Source organism: Mastigoproctus giganteus, chromosome 10 (assembly GCF_048544385.1).
Source record: "Mastigoproctus giganteus isolate SK-2022 chromosome 10, ASM4854438v1, whole genome shotgun sequence".
NCBI classification, from domain to species: Eukaryota; Metazoa; Arthropoda; class Arachnida; order Uropygi; family Thelyphonidae; genus Mastigoproctus; species Mastigoproctus giganteus.
In genome coordinates this window covers 7684190-7704759 of record NC_143584.1, presented here as the reverse complement: position 1 = coordinate 7704759, position 20570 = coordinate 7684190, and the positions used below count along the sequence as shown (strand labels likewise).

Below are 20570 nucleotides of genomic sequence, written 5' to 3'. Positions count from 1 at the left end.
TCACACCTGCCTCGGCCCACCAGGGTTTCCTCGGTAAGGCTTATGGCCAGTCCGCCTCTGTCGATAGAGAAAAATTATGAAATTGTGAAATGCTTTGAGCGAAATGAAAGACCATGAGATATTGCACATGCTACAGGCCTAAATGAGGCAATGCCGAGAATTAGAAAGAATGCAGAGAAAATCAAAGCAGGAACAACTCAGAGTGTAATTAAAATCCATTAGATTAAGACACAAAGAACTGAAGAGATGGAACAGCTGTCATCTGTTTGGATAGAAAATTAAACAAAAAACAAGTGTGCTTAAATAGAAGCAAAAGCATTAGCAATATTTTATTACATAATAGTCGTAATAAAATACATAAGTATTTTATTACGATAATTTATTGTTTGGTAATGTTTTGGTTACAAATGTGTGTTCAATCTTGGGTGGTCGGCACCTAATCCTATTTTTCCCATAGGGCCTGTTTATATTGCATGATTTTGCATTGCACAAGGATTTCTAGGAACACAACTATCGTGCTATACGAGGACTGACTGTATTAATAATAATATATTTTTATTATGTATCTGTTTATATATATATAGTAGTAATATTTAACAGTTAAGAAGCAAAATAAGCAGAAAAAGGAAAATAACGAAAGTTATAGTATGTCTAATGCTACAAAACACAGTGCAGCAGTAGAGGAAGCAAAAGGATATAAATAATGTGTGGTTTGTAGAATAAATAGTGTCTGTGAAAATGGAAATGAAAAGTACACAAGGTGCTAGAACTAAGAGAAGTTTAAGGGATAGTAGGAAGTGAAGTAGTTGCTAAACAGGTAAAAGAATTTGAAAAATCTAGTGCAAAAATGAACTGGGACTGAAGGAAAAAAAAAAAAAAAAAGAGGAATAAATAAATAAACAAACAACACTATATTCAGATATGGGAGGGCAATTTTAGCAAGAGGGTGAATCAGGGGATGGCAAATATGCAGCATCTGAATATAGTAGATGAAAATATGATACATAGCCAGGAAATTCATCAGGTGACTACTCCTGACTAGGTATCAGGCACTGCATTTCCAAACTTGTCTGTAGTATTAGAAAAAAAGGGGGGGGCAAATATGCGGCCTTTTATCATAATACTAGTAGACACGTTAACCCCTACACAGTGTAAAAAATGTAAATTAAAATAAATACAAATATATACAAATTTACAAAAGTGTAATGTGGTATATAATACAAGTGTATGTGAAGTGCATGAAAAAGTATAGACAAGCAAATGGTATAGTTAATGGTAAATTCTAGGGGAGGGGCGAAAAAATGTTCAAAAGAAGGCGAAAATAGCGATAGGATTTAGGATAGACGGAGCGTTCGTATCACTTTATATATATAAAGTGATAGATATATTTGAATAACGTTTAAAATAGTTGGAAACTGAATTTTTCATAATAAAAAAGTACAGCAAACATAAGAGGCAGCAAAAAAGCATATTCCTCTACATGACACTTGAAATAAAACCATTCTAATTTATTTGTATGGTTATATATATATATATATATATATATATATATAAAGGAAATTACATATAATTATAATCACACATACATGTATGAAAATTAAATTGCGGTTCAAATGCTAAGATTATGTTGATTACATATTTCGTGGGTATCTTTGGGGTTGTGTTTGTGATAGCACCAATTGCTAACACTAACACAGATCAAAAAACTGCTATAGCATATCAATACGCTTCAAAAATACCTTGATCTGCTCAATTGATACATAACTTTATTACACTAAAATTCAGGGCATTACAACTGCTATGATCAGGGAAAGCTTTCAGATTTTTTCCAATAGGTCTAACTGAATAATTCGCTGAATGTGGCATACATTTTCCTCCTATGTGTACGCCATGTCTTACAAGGTTACTCATGTAAAGAAACAATCACTATATGAGACCTATAAAATCTATACACTATATCTATAAACTTCCAGATGAATTCTACGAGTAGCGTTTTCCACTAATAAAGAAAAACATTAATTGCGGAATTCAAATTATAATATACCAATACTTATCAAGAACATAAAATAACCACTCGACTATTTTAGGCCTAAGTGAAAAGAAACAATTTAACGTACTGTAGCATCCTCAAAGCGTTCGTTAAAACCATGAACCTCAACTTAAAACCATATTTCTTCTTTAAAATATGCCACTTATTGAAAAGCGATATTTATGTTAAAAATTTATCAACATTTAAAAAGTAACAGCACGAGCTGGAACATAAGCACGCACTTAGAACCCCCGCAACACAACTTCTAAATTATACCGCTGGTAGTGTTACATTCGGATTCAAATTGCATAGCCAAAAATTCAGAATTTCAGACCAAAAGATTTAGATTTGAAAAAAAAAAAAAAACACTAAACTTTTTTCTGCTGTCAATGTTATAAATGAATAGCATGGGCTAGCTTTATTATTAGGAGGAATACAACACTTCAAGTCCAACTGAATAACTATTAGGAGGCAGAATCTTAAAAAATTAGAGGAAATTTTATGTTATGTAGAGTTAGTAAGGATTTCGGACTAAAGGTGAACAGGGCTAAAACAAAAGTAAAGATAAACAAGTACGCCACAGAAAGGAATATAATGATTGAAGGAGCAGTAATTCAAAAGGCGGAATCATATACTTATCTGGGACAAGTCAATAGCTGTAAAAATATAAATGGCTGGAAGTCAAGAGAAGAATAAATTTTGGATGGATGGCGTTTTAGGAAATATAGTCAAATACTAAGGAGCAATATCCCAATTTGTCTGAAATGTAAAATAATGAACCACTGTATTACAACTGCTATAACTCCCAAACCATGACTTATGGAAGTGCAACTTGGGAACTCACCAAAAGAATGGAAGAGAAGCTGAGAACTCCACAGCGAAGAAGGGAACGAATTATATTGGGAATCAGACTGTTAGATAAGAAGTGAAACACTGGATTAGGCAGCAAACTGAAGTAAAGGACATTCTTATTAAAACTAAAATGGTCTTGGGCAGGCTACAGCTCGAAGATATGATAACAGATGGACTAAGAAAATAACAGAATGATACCCAAGAGGAGATAGAAGAAAACCTGGAAGACAACGACGGAGAAGGACAAATGAAATTCACGAGTTTGTGGGTAGTAAATGGATGGCCATTGCACAAAACAGAGGGAAGTAGAAAGTTGCTGGAGAGGACTTCATCCTACAGTGGATTGAAAATGGCTGATCATGATGATGATTAGGAGGCAAGGAACGCTTAAGTCCAACTGACTATTTTGGCAGATAAATTTAAATTTAAATAAATCTTAATTGTGCATAGTCTACTGCATACAGCACAGCGAAAATCGCCTCAGAATAACAAGCACATATATTAATAACATAAAATGATTAAAGTTGCAAATGGCGTACAAAGTGTAAAAGAAATAACAATAAAAATAAAGAATGAATACATAGCGAAAGTGATGGTGATATCGAACATACGGCAGATGATGATCCGCAAGTAGAATATCATGAACTCACGGAGCGTACGGGCCTTCGTAAATTCCAATCTGTATTTTTTGTCCTTAATCAACATATCGAAGTCGGCATTTAGTCAATTAACAGATGGAAGCATCTGCTTCCGAAGGAACTTCTCGGTTAGTACAAGCCTGTTATGGTGGGCAGCTAATATGAGTGACATAGTGATATAGTGGTTTTTTTTTTTTTTTTTTGACAAGCGGCACTGGTGCTTTCGCACAAATCGGCATTTGGATCTCTTGTGAAGTAAGACAGTCTGGTCAAGGCCAGATAGCATATGTTAGTGTATGTTCATGTTTGCTTAGTGCGGGTTATTTTGTTCATCTGGCCGCTTAACCTAGAGTCTGTGGAACACCACAGACCGCTAGTTACCGTCACTGACACTGGGAGCCGGACCAGGTAAGTGGGAGAGAACTTTGGCTGGCCAACCCTGGGGTTAGCCTGAGCTTCCCAGGAAGGGCAAAAAAAAAAAAAAAAAATTTCCTTTATGAAATAGGAGAAGGGGTGAGAGATTGAGAAGAAGAAAGAGGGCGAAGTAGGGTGGGTACCCCCAAAAAGGGAGGAGCCCACCCTACCTCAGAAAAAGGAGAAAAGATTGTGAGGTCAAGGGACCCACAAAGGCAGGTTGCCTAATGGCATGACCTAATTTGACAATTCAAATGTCAGTCCCACACCCAGAGGAGTGTTCATGTGAGTTCCTACACAAGTAGGAAAATCAGATATTGCCCTATACCTCGAAGAGAATAGGTGCCGGCAAGTGAGTGGGGCCCACATTGGGCAAGGGCCCAGCATCAGCAATTAAAATCTTCTTGTAGGCAATGAGCAGTGTCCCACGATGGGTAGTGGATTTGGATCATCTTCTCTTAGGGGATGAGAGGAGGCACATGGATTCATGAAGCTCAAGAATTCCTTGGTGTTCTTGTGTCTATTGTAGAAAAGTCCTTTTGGGTTGTTCGGTTTGTAAGATGGTTTCCTTTGCGAACGTCGAGAGATTCCTGTTAGGTCAGGATAAAGATCAATATTCTGTGGTGTTTTCTTTGATTCCATTCAGGATATGTTCTGTGAATTGAGTTTTGGGTTCATTATAAGATGGGGGAGCACTGAACAGTTTGCTGTAGGTGAATTTGATGCATTTCAAATAAAGTCTGGTCAAAAATAGTGAAGGCTTTGTAGTTGGTTTGTCAATTATGTAGAGATGGTCCTGCCCACTGGGTACATTTCCAGTTCTAGTAATTAAGAGACTTCTGGGTAAATCATAAAGAGGGCAATTATACATGAAGTGAATCCAGTCTTCGTTGTCACCGCATGTGCAGAGAGGAGAATCGGTGAGACCCAGGGCATGCAGCTTGGACCGAAGCGATCCATGACCAGTGAGGAAGAACGAGACGTGAAGGCCTGGTGAGTACCATGGAGGAGGTTTTGGTGCAGTTATCATAACTTGTGGAAGAAATCTTTTAGTTGTTTCACCTTTGGCTATTTGCTTCCAAGATCTTTGCCAATGCTGGAAGACTTAGAGTAAATCTGTTTCATTTCGTTTTTTCGATCATTAGCTAGATTGACCGTTATATATAGATAATCCCATTACATAAGGCTTATGTTAGACCACACTTGGAATACTGTGTTCAAGTATGGAGACCGCACCAAAAGAAAGACATCGAGCTTCTTGAAAGGGTGCAAAGACGGGTAACTCGCCTGATGTGATCGGCAAAAGGGCGTCCTTATGAAGAAAGACTTCGAATATGTGGGTTGCAGAGTTTGGAAACTAGACACCTTAGAGGAGATTTGATTGAGCTGTTTAAGGCTCTGAGAGGCATCAGTAAAATGAACAAAGGACAAAATTTTCAAGATTATAAATGATACTAGAACTAGGGGACATAAATTCAAGTTACGGGAGGAAATGTTTAGATTGGACTGCAGGAAGTTTTATTTTAGCCAGAGAGTTATAAATTATTGGAATAAGTTGCCTTCATGGGTGGTAGAGGCCGACAGTTTGGGGAAATTCAAAGGTCATCTGGATAGTACTTTCGGGTAAGGGAAGCGCATAGGATGATAGGTTTAATTTCCTTTTCTTTTTTTTTATTAATTATTATTTATTTATTTTTTTTTTTTTTTGGCTGGTGCAGCATAAGTCATAGGCTTTCTTGCACCATGCGGCCATTACTAATACTAATACTAATATCCAGAATGGTGGTGGGAATTCCTCTCTTTATGCGGTATGCAAGGCCACGACGAATAATCTCCAGGTCCAGAGGAATAGTACCTGCAGGCCAGGATTACTGACGGTGCTGCAAGCTCTGGTCAGAGTGAGTAGAGTATTGTGTTGAATTGTATGTAACTTTGCTTTATTACGTGCAATGATGGCACGAGTGAACCATATGCCTGCACCATAGCACACAGCTAGTAAGAAGATGGTTTTTTAAAGTAGCATGAGAATCCTCCTCTTCAAACCCCAGCCTGCTCTGCTAATTCTTACGATCATGGCAGTATAACGACGTATTTTGTTGGAGAGGTAATTAAGATGAGGAAAGAATGTTAACCGGGAGTCAAAGGTTACTCCTAGCTAATGTGAGTGTCGCTGTAAGGCATAACTGGGAGATCCTACAGAAGCAGGCGTCCCAAATATTGGAGGACAATATCTGCCCGGTGAGAAGTTTGGCAGTGACACTAACCTCCTCCCCACGATCATGGACTTAAATTATCTAAGATGTTCCTTGAGCGCCATGATGCATAGGTACATTGTGTTTGAAGATAATCAAGTATTCAAAACGCGAAGGAGATATAGTAGTAGAGTTTTAGCAGCATCTGCGACTAAAGTCATATTGATCTGTGTATACTGTCTGTAATTTGCGTGTGCCCTGTGTGCTGTACGAAAAAACTTGAGTTTCAAAAGAAAATACCATGCTGCCCTTGCCTGAGACTAAGTAACTCAGTCACGTTGTGAAAATGGCCTATAAAAATTTCTCACGTCATCGACAGGACTCGAACTCAGATATTTTCCATCCGGTGTGGGGAGGAAGGCGGTATTATCCAACTGGGCTAACCACAGTTTATTTCTCGCGTCATCAAAGAGATTCGAACCCGGGCCTTTTCCACCCGGTGTTGGAAGGGCGGTGACGATACCAGTGTGCTGCACGCGCAAACACCAGTTAGTTATAACAATTCATACAGATTCGGAATCTCCAAATAAGAAACAACTTCCTTTAATGCGACCGTGTGGGTAGCACAGTTGGCAGAATCTCCGTCATTTCCATACCTGGAGGAAAACACCCGGTTTCGAATCCTGGAGTGAGGAATTTTATGGGCCTCTGTCACATTGTGGCTGAGTTAGTTGGTGTCAGGCGAGGATAGGACAGCTTTTTTCTCTCCGAAACTGGGGTTTTTCGCCCAAAAAACAAAAAATCTACAACAGAAAACAAGCAAATTTACAGACAGTATATACAGAGAAATATGGCCTTAGTCGCTGATGCTCCTAAAACACTACTACAACAAAAACAACAACAACAATCTTATTACGATCATATTCATGTTTGGCATAAAAAAACTTAAAAATAAGCTTCCATCCTATGGTTTTCCTATTTGTTTTTATAAATGGATATCCAGTTATGTCCCGTTGGATATCCGGTTGGCTCTCTCTCTTCTAACTTCTCCAAGATTCACTTCTTTCTCCTACTCTTTTCATCTTTATATATTAATGACCTGCTTTCACTGACCGGAAATCCAATCCATTGTTTTGCTGATGATAGCCCATTGCATTCCATCTTCCAGTTTGACAAACTTTGCCCTGCACAAACAGCTTCAACTTCTCGAATTTCCACTACCAGTTCCTTAAATGCTGATCTCCAGGTATTTAGCCAGTGTGGAAAGATAACTTAGTTGATTTTAATCCCTCTAAAACTCAGCCCTATCTTAAATCTCACAAAAAAGGATCCTTCAGCTCCTATTCTTTTCTTCGTTGACACTCAGATTTTTAGACAAAATTACATATCCCAATTAATAATTATCGAATGTTTTTGGCATGTTACATGTGGGCGCAGAAAGAAATGAGTGGACCCTACCAATCACTGCTTTGTTTCTGTCCGTTAGTCGATATACGGACTTGTACCCAAGAACTGGAATTTTACGGAAATAAGTTTCGGTTTGTTTTGTGAAGGAATAAATTTCGGTTTGTTTTGTGAAGTTTACTAAGCTATGAGCGATTGAAAATTTCAATGTTAATATTTTATGTTACAAAGTGTTCTCCCATAGACTTATAATGGATACTAGAAATAAGTAACATATTTGCCTTCCGTAGATAGCAAGGCAAAATGGAATTTGGGAGCCCCATATAAAGAAAAAACTAATAAAAAAACATTATAAATTTCATTTTATTGTGACAACAAAAAAAAAATTATACGACATAAGAAAATATCTAATCCAGAATAAAAATTCAGAAATGATACATACACTTACACTAAGTATTTTTATACTACTGTATTTTATATGGACTTTTCGTGCTTTTTGGGGTGAGAAATTGCATATCAGTTAATTATAATCAATCCTGTTCGTGATATATAATTCTCAATACAAATTATTGCCAAATTACTTAATTTTTCTTGCCCAAGTGAATTTCTGATATAATTCTTAACTGTTTTGAGAATGCGAAGCGTTTGAAACAGGAATTGACAAAAATATTTTTAAAATTATGTTCACATTAGGAAAACTTGATATTAGTCCTCCTTGAATTGCTTCTTACATTAAAGAAGGTGCATATAAATTTTCATTGTTTGCAAAATGTATAAAATACGTTAATTCTTTAAAAACAATAGCGTCAATGTTATCTGAACAAGTATTTATTAAATAACAGTGGAGGACAAAAAAACTGCTTCACTTATGAATTTTTCAAATAATGTGTTTTTCTCTGCATTGTGGGTTGCAGAAATGTTCGAAATGCACTTGTGAGATGGGATATATATCTCTGTGAATGAAATCCACTAAAATGATTCCACCTGATATCCCTAATTGCCATAAATATCTTCCCAAACGGTAAAATGCGTAATTAATGGAAATATGAGAAATCATGCAAATAACAATCATGACAAGCAAACATACATTTTATTGCATTTAGGCGAACAAACTGAAATGACAAGTAAACGTAATAGCATTCTGAACAGTAAATCAGCAACATCAGTGCTCAATATTTTGTTCTTCCTCATTGAGCTACAATTAGAGCCTTCCAAGGATCTGGCATAGAGTTAATCAACTTAACACATTATTTGAAAAATTCATAAGTGAAGCAGTTTTTTTGTCCTCCACTGTTATTTAATAAATACTTGTTCAGATAACATTGACGCTATTGTTTTTAAAGAATTAACGTATTTTATACATTTTGCAAACAATGAAAATTTATATTTATGAGTTCTGCTGACGAGGCTACTACAGACGGTCGTTTTCAAAGCCGCTAAGTGGATTTTTCTTATTTATTGATTTGAAATTATTGTTTTTCTAAAACTTTTGATTTAAATTTAGTAGTATAACATTATTTTGTGATTTTCTGATTAATTTGGTGTATTTATTCTTTACTCGGCCTTGTAATTGCATAAAAGTATCGGTAAAGGTTTCCACGTGTTTCAACTCCGCTAACCGTTCGTAATTTTCCCGCCTTTGTATACGATATACCGTACTAGATAGCGTTAGTTGAACTTCGTTAGCAGTTAAATTGTACGTTTAAATAAATACATATAACGACTTAGATTACAAACGTAATATAATTAATTTTATTTAACATAATTAATTATACATATAACCACTTAGGTTACGTAACATAAATAATTAGTAAAAACAAATAATTAATACATAACTTGATACGAAAGTTATATAAAGGGATTTCGCAGATAACACTCGTTACTGAAACGTAAATATTTCGTAGATAACACTCGTTACTGAAACGTAAATATTCCGTAGATAACACTCGTTACTGAAACATAAATATAGCGTTATAACTGTGTTTGGATACAAGTTTAGGATTTAATTTTGTACAGAAATCGAAATTTTATTGAAAATAACTCTAAATCATGACTCAAACCAGAGCAGCAAAGCAAAGGGCTCAAGCTAATGGGAATGCTGTGGCCCAGGGGAGAACTGAGGGGGGCAGTTGTCCTCTGAATCACAGCCTTGTAAGATGCACTATTTGCTTGATGTTTGCGGAGCAGTCAAGTATGGGACATGATACTGCCATGGGGGATGTCTTTGTGTGTGTGCGATGCAAGGAGTGTAAGGAGATAAGGCGACAACTCAGCGTTGTTATGGGCCTATATGAGAGCTTGAAGGATAGGGTGGATGCCCTCGAAGGATTACAAGTGAGGGGCCCATCAAGCTCTCAGCTGCCCACACCAATGCCAGAGCTTGCACTTGGTCATCGCGGAACACAGCGGCAACCCCCAAGGCAGAATGCGCTGGTCCCAAAGGAACTAGTAGTTGTTGGTGACTCTATTGTCAGGGAAACGGGAAACATGCTTTGTAAAAAGGATAGGTGGAATAGGACCAGGGTATGTCTGCCAGGGGCAAAAGTTGATGACGTTGTAGAGCGGATATCATCTTTTAAGGGCACAAAAGGTGATATAGTTGTACACGTTGGCACTAATGACATTAAGAGTAGGAGACCGGCGGAATTACTTGACAAGTACAGGTCACTGATGAAAAAAAGCCGTGAATTAGGGTTGAAATTGAAAGTGTCTGCAATTCTGCCCAGACACGATAGGAGGGAGTATATGATGAGAGCCCTGTCAATCAATTCGGCCCTGGAAAGATTGTGCAGGGCTCAAGGGGTAGAATTTTTTTCAGCCTGGTCTGTACTTGTTAACAGGAGAGACTGCTTCTACAGGGATGGGATACACTTAAATAGAAAGGGTGCAAGAATGTTTGCTGATGCTATCGAGGCAATGTTAGGTGGGTCGGAAAACTGCTAGATTGGGGGGATACAAGGACTAATAGATTAACAGTAGCCACTGGCAGAGGTGAAAGTGATTCTTGCACTGCTTCTATTGGAATGAGCCGCAGCCTGGAAAATAAGATGCAGGATATTTCAGAGACTGCTGGGAATCATTGGGGTACAAGTAAACACATGGGTTGTGTTAGGGTAGCTAAGAAAAAGAACAGGTGCATGTATACTTGTGTGTACACCAATGCTAGGAGTTTAGTAAATAAATTTGATGAATTTGAGGTATTGCTCAAAACATCAAAGGCAGATATTGTGGGGATTTCAGAGACGTGGTGTCACACAGATATAAGAAATGCAGAACTGGAATTTGGGGAGTACAATGTCTACAGAAAGGATAGACAGGATAGGAAGGGAGGAGGGGTTATGCTATTAGTTAAAAAACACATAAAATCCAAGGAAGTGAAGCCAGTCGACATCGCTGGACAGTGCAGTGTCGAGTCAGTTTGGTGTGACATAAGCATTGGGAGATCAAAATTGAGAGTAGGAGTGTGCTATAGGCCTAATGACTCTGATGAGTATAATAAGAAACTGTTCGGAGAAATAGAGTGGGCCAGTAAATCAGAGAGTCTTATAATGGGGGATTTTAATTTCCCAGATATTGACTGGAATTTGGGGGCTGGTCACTCACACAGTAGCAAGGCTTTTGTGGATTTATTGGATGATTGTTTTCTACATCAGCATGTTCGGGAGGCAACTAGAGGGAGTAATACTCTTGATTTGATTATCAGTAGTGATTCTTCATGCATTAAGAATCTGCAGATAAATGAACCACTTGGTGGCAGTGATCACAGTGTGCTGAAGTGGGAGTTACTCAAAGAGGTAACTACCATTAGGGGTAAAGGGAAGGGGTATTGCTTTCGTAAAGGCGACTACAATGGACTGAGACAGTATTTAAATTCTATACAGTGGGATCAACTGATGATATTGCCAACAGCAAATTCAAAATGGGAAGCATTCAAAGAACTTATCGTGGAAGCTACTAGGCTTTACATACCAACTAAGAAATATTGTTCAAGGTTTAGGCCTAAATGGTTGTCAGATGAACTAATGAGGCATATGGCAGAGAAGAAAAATGCATGGGATACATACAAATTAACACGTGACACGGACGCCTATGATAGATACAAGTTGATCTGTAACCAAGTTACAAAGGAGGTTAGGCAGGCGAAGGCAGATTACGAGAGATCCTTGGCAAGGGATGCGAAGAAAAACAGCAAAGAGTTCTTTACTTATGTAAACTCTAGAAGGAAGGGGATGAATCAGATTGGTCCACTTGAGATCGATGGGTCAACTGTTGATGACCCTGCTCGGGTAGCTAACAAACTAAATGAATATTTTGCATCGACATTCACACATGAGGAGTTATTCAGCGAGGGGAATGCCAGAGGTGTATTCAACTCTAGCAGTAAGCTAGAGAATCTTGTAATAACTGAGAGCAAAGTGGAGGAGAAATTGTTGAAGATAAACACAAGAAAGGCACCTGGGGTGGATGGGATCTATCCAGTTATATTAAAGGAGGCAGCAAAGGAGGTAAGCAAACCCTTAGCCATAATTATGAGAGCTTCCTTGGACTCAGGGGAGGTACCCATTGACTGGAGATGTGCAAATGTGACCCCAATTCACAAAGGGGGATCAAAGGCTGACACAAGTAATTATAGACCTGTGAGTTTAACTTCTGTTCCCGGAAAATTAATGGAGGCACTGGTGAAAGAAGCACTGCAGGATCATCTAGACAAGACTTCAGTTATAGCTAGGACACAGCATGGTTTTGTTAAGGGGAAGTCTTGCCTGACCAATTTGATTGGATACTATGATGCAGTCACAAAAGAACTGGATGCAGGGAATAACTTTGATATTATATACTTGGATCTTAGAAAGGCTTTTGATACTGTTGCACATGGAAGACTGCTGCACAAATTGGAGCAGTGTGGCATTGGAGGCAAGTTGCTGCTATGGATAAAGGGGTGGTTGAGGGGGAGAAGACAGAGAGTGGTAATCAATGGACACTGCTCATCGTGGACTAATGTTATTAGTGGAGTCCCTCAGGGTTCAGTATTGGGGCCTTTATTGTTTTCTGTATTTATAAATGATATTGATGATGGTATATCAGGCTTAATGTCCAAGTTTGCAGACGATACGAAGGTTGGCAGGGTTGTCAAGGACACTACTGACACTATGCTGCTGCAACAGGATTTGGAAAGGTTGAGCAGATGGGCTTCGAGGTGGCAAATGAAGTTTAACATTGACAAATGTAAAGTACTACATATGGGAAACAGCAACCCCAGAGCAACGTATCAACTCTGTGGTACTACACTGACAGTGGTAGAGAATGAAAGGGACCTGGGGGTGGTGGTGCAGGCAGATATGAAGTTCTCTGAGCAGTGCAGACGAGCTGCAAGAGTAGCTCATGGTGTATTGTCAATGATATATAGGAATTTTTCTAGCAGGGATAAGGAGGTGATTATTCCCTTGTATAAGGCAATGGTCAGGCCACACCTAGAGTACTGTATACAGGCCTGGAGGCCTCATTTCAGGAAGGATGTAGAGCTGCTGGAACGAGTACAGAGAAGGGCAACTAGATTGGTGAATGGGACAAAGGGGTTCTCTTACGAAGAAAGGCTTAAGTTTTGCAAATTACAGTGTCTGGAAACTAGGCACCAGCGGGGTGATCTGATAGAGGTGTACAAAGCCTTGAATGGTTTGAGCATGCTCAATGCTGATGGGATTCTTCCTCTAGCTCAGAAAAATCACCTGAGAGGGCATAAATTCAAATTGAGGAAAGACAGATGTAGGATAGATGTGCGGAAATTTGCCTTTAGCCAGCGGGTGGTTGGTGGGTGGAACAGACTTCCATCCCTTGTCGTGGAAGTTGATAGCCTAAATAAGTTTAAGGCTCAGCTGGACAGGTATTTCGAACGAACAGAGGGGTGAAGTGGAAGTGGTTATTTTTATTTATTTATGTTACTTTTTTTTTTTTTTTTTTTTTTTTGGCTGATGCTGCATAAGCTTGCTTTCTTGCATCAAATGCCTCTACTAATGCTAATGCTAATGCTAATGCTAATGCTAACTTCTGAATATAGGCTTACCCAATTTCGTGGTACTACAGCCTTACAATGTTGGCCTCTTCTGAGCAACTTTAGACGACATTATGTCCCAGAAATTTTCAATGGGATTCAAATCTGGTTGGTGGCACAGAAATTAGCGTTAGCATTAGTAGAGGCATACGATGCTAGAAGCAAGCTTATGCAGCTTCAGCCAAAAAAAAAAAAAAAAAACACCCGCTCCCATTTCACTCCTCCGTTCGTTCCAAATATTTGTCCAGCTCAGCCTTCAATTTATTTAGGCTATCAACTTCCACAACGAAAGACGGAAGTCTGTTCCAGCTACCCGCTGGCTAAAGGCAAACTTCTGCACATCTATTCTACAACTGTCTTTCCTCAATTTGAATTACTAGTGGCATGTGATGCAAGAAAGCAAGTGTATGACCTAATGCAGCATCAGCCCAAAAAAAAAAAAAAAAATCCACACCATTCCCTCCAAATGCCTATCCAGTTCCTCCTTAAATTTATTTAACCTATCAACTTCCACAAAGACAGATGGAAGTTTGTTCCTGCAATTAACCACCCGCTGGCAAAAGGCACATTTCCGCACATCTATTCTACATCTGCCTTTTCTTAATTTGAATTTATGCCGACTTAGGTTCGTAATCTGAACAAATGGAAGGATCCCATCAGCATTCAACCCATTCAAGGCCTTATACAGCTCAATCAGACTCTGCGCAGGTGCCTAGTCTCCAACCACTGCTATTTTCAGAATTTAAGCCTCTCTTGATAAGAGGATCCCTTCACTCCCCTCACCAAACTTGTTGCCCTTCTCAGTACACGCACAATCAAATCCACATCCTTTCTAAAACGAGACCCCAGACCTGTACGCAGTACTCAAGGCGTGGCCTGACCATTGCCTTATATAAAGGGACAATCACCTCCTTTTCCCTGCTAGCAAAATACCTATATATCGTTGAAAAAAACCCCATGACCTGCCCTGGCAGCCTGTCTGCATTGCTCAGAAAACTTCATAATCTGACTGCACTATTACTCCAAGGTCTTTTTCATTTTCTACTTCTTTAAGTGTAGTACCACACAGTTGGTATTTTTCTCTGGGGTTTCTTCTACTCATATGCAGTATTTACCATTTCTCAAGGTTAAATTTCAGTTGCCACTTCTTAGCCCATCAGTCCAAATTTTCTAGATCCTGTTGCAGTAGCACACTGCCATTACTGTCGTTAACAACCCTGTCAATCTTTGTATCATCTGCAAACTTCGACACTAAGCCTGATATATACCTTCATCAATATCATTGATAAATATACAAAACAACAGTGGACCAAACACCGAACCCTGCGGGACTCCACTAATAACATTAGTCCACGAAGAGCAGCACCCATTGATTACCACCCTCTGTCTTCTCCCACTCAATGATCCTTTTATCCATTGTAGCAACTTACCCTTAATACCATTCTGCTCCAATTTGTACAATAGTCTTCCATGCACAACAGTGTCAAAAGCTTTCCTGAAATCCAAATATATGATATCAAAATTATTTTTTGCATCAAGTTCCTTTGTAACCACATAATAATATCCTATCAAATTTGTCAGAAAAGACTCTCCCTTAACAAACCCATGCTGTGTCTGAATGATTGCGGCAGTCTTGTCTAGGTGATCCTGCAATGCATTTTTAATCAGTGACTCCAATATTTTATCGGAATAGAAGTTAAACTATCTGGTCTGTAATTACTCGTGTCACCCTTCGATCCACCTTTGTGAATTGGGGATATATTTGCACATCTCCAGTCCGTGGGAACCTTCCCCGAAACCAAGGATTCTCTCATAATTATGGCTAAGGGTTTACTTAGTTGCTTTGCCGCCTCCTTTAATATAACTGGATAGATCCCATTCCCCCAGGTGCCTTTCTTATGTTTAACTTCAACAATTTCTCCTCCACTTTCCTCTCAGTTATTACAAAATCATTAAGTATCCTGCTACAATTTGATAACCTTCTGCCATTTTCAAACCTTAATAATTCCTCATGTGTGAATGTAGATGCAAAATACTCATTCAATTTGTTTACTATCTGGGCAGGATCATCAACAGTCGAACCATCGATATGAAGTGGACCAATCAAATTCATTCCCTTCCTTTTAGCGTTCATATAAGTAAAGAAATCCTTGCTATTTCTCTTAACATCCTTTGCCTAGGATTTCTCGTAATCTGCCTTCGCCTGCTTAACCTCCTTTGTGACCTGATTACAGACTAGCTGATATCTGCCATAGGCTTCTGAGTCGCTTGATAATTTATATGCATCCCATGCATTTTTCATCTCTGTCACGAGTCTCATTAGTTCATTTGATAACCATTTAGTCCTAAACTTTGAACAATACTTCTTAAGAGGTATGAAACTTTTTGTAGCTTCCACGATTAATTCCTTGAATGCTTCCCACTTAGAATTTACTGTTGGTAACATCGTCAGTAATTTATGCCCTTTCAGGTGATTATTCTGAGCAAGAAGAAGAATCCCATCAGCATTGAGCATGCTCAAACCATTCAAGGATTTTTTTGCCTCAATCAGATCACCTCCAGGTGCCTACTCTCCAGGTGAGGCAATTTGCAGAACTTAAGCCATTCTTCTTAAGAGCCACACTTCGTTCCATTCACTAATCTTGTTGCCCTGCTCTGTATTCGTTCAAACAGCTACATCCTTCTTAAAATGAGGCCTCCAGACCTGGGTACTATAGGTGTGGCCTGACCATTGCCTTGTATAACAGGATGTTCACCTTCCTGTCCTTGCTAGCAAAAGTAATACATGTCATTAACAAGACCCCATGACCTGCCCTGGCAGCCCGTCTGCACTGCTCAGCGAACTTCGTATTCGACTACAAAATAACCCGCAGGTCTTTTTCACTTCCTACTTCCCTGAGTGTAGTACCACACAGTTGGTATGTTTCTCTTTGGTCATTGCAACCCATATGCAGTACTTTGCATTTGTCAATGTTAATCTTCAGTTGCCACTTCTCAGCCCATTTGCCCAACTTACCTAGATCCAGTTGAAGTAGCATACTGTAGCCGAGTGGTCAAGTGCGGGAGTGCAGTAGCACACGTTCTTTGAGTAGACCGGGGGGTTCAAGCCCATGACTGCTAAATACGGTCGATCTGCTAACCCGCACTAGACCAGCGTGGTAGATTATGGTCCATGAATTGTTGAGGAGGCTTCCATCCTGCAGTAGGTTGATAATGGCTGCAGTTTACTCTCTTTTACTGTCGTTAACAACCCTGCCAACCTTTGTATCATTGCCGGCTTGGACATTAAACCTGATATACCTTCATCAATATCATTTATAAATAGAGAAAACAACCATGGGGCCCAACACTGAACACTGAGGGACTCCATAATAACATGTCCACGAAGAGCAGTGTCCATTGATTACCATTCTCTGTCTTCTCCCATTCAAACATCCCTTTATCTATAGCAGAAAATTTCCCCAAAGTCATACTGCTCCAAATTTGTGCAGCAGTCTTTCATGTGCCAGTATCAAAAGCCTTTCTAAGATCCAAATATATGATAACAAAGTTATTCCCTGCATCCAGTTCCTTTGTGACCAGATCATAGTAACCAATCAAATTGGTCAGACGGGACTTCCCCATAACAAAACCATTCTGTGTCCGAGCTATAACTGAAGTCTTGTCTAGATGATCCTGCAGTGCTTCTGTAACTAGTGCCTCCTTTAATGCTGGCATTACAGTTCAACATTGTAATGCAAGCATTTCTGAGGTATGACTGCACCTTAAAGGAGAAAAACAAGGGAAAATATTGCTGTAAATATGTTTTAAGCTCTGTGAGACAAGAAGACAAACTCATCATTAAATGTAAATAGCATAAAACTTACCAATTTTTCTGTGTGGCAAGGTGCTGAGTCCTGTTGAAATATGCAGTTTTGTACGTCCGTGTGGGGATCCTTAATAACGGATTTAAGGTACTCCTCCAAGATAGCAGTGTTGGTTTCTGCATTCACCGTTCCGTTAATAAACTTAATTCGCTGCACCCTTTTGCTTGTTATGCAACCTCAGACGTTCTGACCGGCGGGTAACTTTACAGTCAGTGTTATGCAGTCAGGATGGTATGCCTCCGGTTTTTGTCTTCGGATATTGTCTGCCCGGAGAACACATTGGTATTGTCACCGTCCACCCCACACGGATGGAAAAGCCTCGGGTTTGAATTCCGTGGATGATGCAATCAAATTTATAGGGCTTTTTTCACTGCATGTCTGGGTTGGTTGGTCTCAGGTGTAAATAGTAATGTTTTTTCTCCCGAAATTGGGGTTTCGTCCGGTAAATAGGCAAATCGACCAGAGAAACACATGCAATTTACAGATTTACAGACAAAATAAATATATAGGTAGATGTAATCATTTATGGGAGACCCTAATATCAATATTTGGTTTTTTTTTTTTTTTTTTTTGCAGGTTGAATTTCGATTCGTCTGAAAAGATGACGTGGTCCCATTTCTCTTTTCTCCATGAAAGATGCATTTTAGCCCAAGCAAGTCGCTCCTTCCTCATTTATTGGGCCAACATAGGCGGCTTCTTCTTGGGCCGATAGGCATGCAGACCACATTCCGAAAGCGGTCTTTGGATAGTTGGTGCACTTCTTTAAACACCATCACAAGGTCCAATTTTAGATCAGTGGCACTAACATGACGATTACGAAGTTTCAAATATCGATATTGGGAAGTCGTAGTCAGTCTCTTACGGCCTGATCCAGGTCTTCACTTCCCATAACCGGTTTCACGCTTTAATTTCAGCACCCGGGATACTGTTGACTGGTAGCAGCCTATTTGATCAGTGATAGCACACGTAGAAAGCCCTTCCTGGGACAGAACAACAGCTACACTTTTTTTTTTAGTGTCAACTGAACTTATGAAGCCATGCTTACACCTCAAAACAGGATACTAATGAGCATGTACCCTTCCAAAGCCGTATTTATAGAAACGGCTGATGCAATACCTTGCAATTACTGTGTAATGCAATAGAAGCGTTGACGCAATAGCTTGCAATTAGTGTGTAATTCAATAGAAGCGTTATCTGACGCAATGCCTTTGCTTTGTGACAAACAAAATGACTGTAATCAAAAAATATCTTATACGTTTTACCACACATTACTTTTTTTAAGGTGATGCAGTATTTTTGTCTGCCACTGTATATAATGACAATGATTTCAAAAGATATACAGTGCGTTGTAAATTCGGATCTTTATTTTGAAGATTTTCAAATTCGATCGCAAAAATATATTTCTCTTCAACTTTCAATTATTATCATAGCCTGTGAGAAGCTTTAGCTACATTTCGCTGCTAGTTCCAGATAAGCGATCACCTGTGTTCGATGTGGGAACACCCTTAAGCATAAGGCTGTCAGGGGCGTTGATTCCATACAAGAAAGTCTTTACTTTTTCAATTAACTCAACTATTTAAGGAAGAACTAAATATAAAATTTGATCAAAATCGGTTAAACCATTTTTGAAGAAAACGAAATTTTCAAATTAATCTTCAGGTTCTTTGACCTTCAGGTAGAATGTCAGTTTCCGATAAAAATCACTTAAAATATTAGTAAAAAACAGCAATGAGTTTTCCAAACAGTGATTTTGGGGGCCCCCCTCTGATAGAGGGCCCTAGGCAGATGTCTTTTTTGCCTATTGGATAACGCTCCCCTGTATGAAGCTTAGTTGTAGTGTTTCTGTTTTCACTATTGCCTTGGAAGGAGGAAGACACGATGAAGGCATAACAACAATTTTTTTGGGAGAAAAATACTTTCTGTGGGAGTCGCCATTACTCTTATCAGCGCGACCCATAAAATGGAATATATATAAACATTAGATATAGACATTGATTGATCACTGAATTATGACCACCCCTATGAAAACTAAATGCGACTTGACCACGTGAGGTACGAGAGTGCGGAGTTAGGGAACCTACGTTAGTGTCAGGGTTCAGTGGGTAGTAAAATTCCGAGCGTGATGGGTAAAAGGAAGGGTTTATCGGTCCTTGATAAAGGACAGATTGTAGGTGCTTGACGAGCTGGTGCCTCGATTTCCCAAACGGCTGAACTTGTGGGGTGCTCGAGAGCCGCCATTGTTAAAGTGTACCAGGATTGGAGGCAAAATGGTCAAACAACGATCCGTCGGCAAAACTGCAAAGGTCAACGAAAGGTTGATGTTAGAGGTGAGCGCCAGGTCCGACGACTCGTATAGGCGAACAGGCGCAGCACTGTTGAAGAGTTGACTACCCAATACAAAATGGGCCAACCCAGAACAATATCTGGCATGACCATGTGTTGCACGTTCGCACATATGGGCTATACCAGCAGACGACCCCTACGGCATCCTCTTCTAAGTTCATTGGCGTAAAAGGCTCGCCTGGTGCAAAGAGCATGCCAGTAGGACATTAGAAGACTGAAAGAAGGTGTGCTGGTCAGATGAATGACGTTATTTACTCCAAACCGTGGATGGTTGTGTGCTGATTTGGCATCAACCATATGAGGCTCTTGATCCATCATGCATGGTATCAAAGGTGCAGGCTGTTGGAGGCGGTTGTATGGTGTGGGGCATGTTTCACTGCAGGAACTTGAATCCCTGCTGCATGTGGAACAATGGTCTCATCAGTGGTCTCCACTATCGTCAACTGCTTGCCGACTGTGTACATCCCGCTATGTTACACTTTATCCCGAACGGCGATGGTGTCTTCCAAGATGACAATGTGCCGAGCCATTGGGCACTTTGTTCAGGAATGGTTTGGGGACAACAGTTCTGACTTCCAACATATCGCTTGACCATTCCTCTGCCTGCAAACTTTGAATAGATATGTCAAACAAAGCTTCTCAGAGACCCCCAACCAGATGTCAGGTTTGACTGCTTGATCCTTCATGCAAGACAAAACTGGAACTCTTATGAGAAGTGAGAAAACTCCACTTCCCAGAACATTGACTACCGGACGGGACAACAGTCCCATGAATGACTCCCAA

General features: G+C 39.4%; 1 protein-coding gene across 2 annotated transcripts in view; it reads right to left on the bottom strand.

Moving 5' to 3' along the window:
• Positions 1-2275, bottom strand: part of Acn (apoptotic chromatin condensation inducer acinus) — a 295740-nt gene extending 293465 nt beyond the window's left edge. For both annotated transcript variants that reach the window (XR_016547575.1, XM_090383866.1), the window contains exon 1: positions 2118-2275. The gene's annotated coding sequence lies outside the window, so the exon portion shown is untranslated. The remainder of the gene's footprint in view (positions 1-2117) is intronic.
• Between the last annotated feature and the right edge of the window lie 18295 nt (positions 2276-20570).